Raw genomic sequence first — 1,001 nt, 5'->3', positions numbered from 1 at the left:
AACAAATAGTAGTGTCAGATCAGTAAATATTACTTCTTTTAGCATATATTCCCAATAGAAACTGAGTGGCATCTTTCATTTTTAATTAAGTCTCAGACTAGACACAGGGCTCTTGCAGCATTGCCTCTGGATGATTGTTTAGTGACCTTGTTTGGTGTTTATTAAATTTTTTAATGACATCACTAAGAAATGTTTTCATTTAGCTCTTTCTTTGACCAAGAGATTTCATATATTGGTGAATACCCTTACTCTGAATCATTGCATCTTATCATCTAAGTTTGGTTTTAATACAAACTTTATAATTAACCACATCAAATAAAAGTAAAAAATGCCAGTAGTGGAAAAAGTTGTCTGTCTTACTGAGTTGTACATTGCAGTATGGTTGCTTTACTCAACCACCTAGACCTGCACACATGTTGGTGACACACTGATGTGGAACACAGGCATTATTTTCCATGTATACCTCTGAAAGACAGAATTGATAGGTGTCGCGGCCCGAAGGGAGTCGTTCAGGACAACCTCCCTCCCCTTGGGGCCAAACAACCAAGTTCGTGATGCCCTTGGACTGAATTAAGGTGAAACCACACCAGCCAACCAGTTTTAAGATTTATTAAGACAAAATGGAATCAACTAACTACACACCTCTCCCATCACACATTTAAGAAAAAGAGAGGAAAAAAGGAAGACAGAGAGAGAAAGATAGATATCACCACCCGTGGATCCCGCAGCGTCCCCTTAGTCCTCTTCTCTTGGGAGTCTCCACGGCGGGGTGGGTGGGGCAGAGGGGGGAAGCTCCGATCTGGTTCTGCTGTCTCCGCTGGAGTTCTTCAGTCATCGCAAACAACCCTGACACCCTGACACACCCTGACACACCCTCACACCCTGACACACACCCACACCCTGACACCCACACCCTGACACACACACACCCTAACACACACACACACACACCCTGACACCGACACCGACACCCCCACACACCCACCCCCCAATACAGTCTG

This window comes from Dromaius novaehollandiae, chromosome 1 (assembly GCF_036370855.1).
Source record: "Dromaius novaehollandiae isolate bDroNov1 chromosome 1, bDroNov1.hap1, whole genome shotgun sequence".
In the NCBI taxonomy this organism is placed as follows: domain Eukaryota; kingdom Metazoa; phylum Chordata; class Aves; order Casuariiformes; family Dromaiidae; genus Dromaius; species Dromaius novaehollandiae.
The sequence above is the reverse complement of the archived record's forward strand: the minus strand, read 5'-3'. Positions refer to the sequence as shown.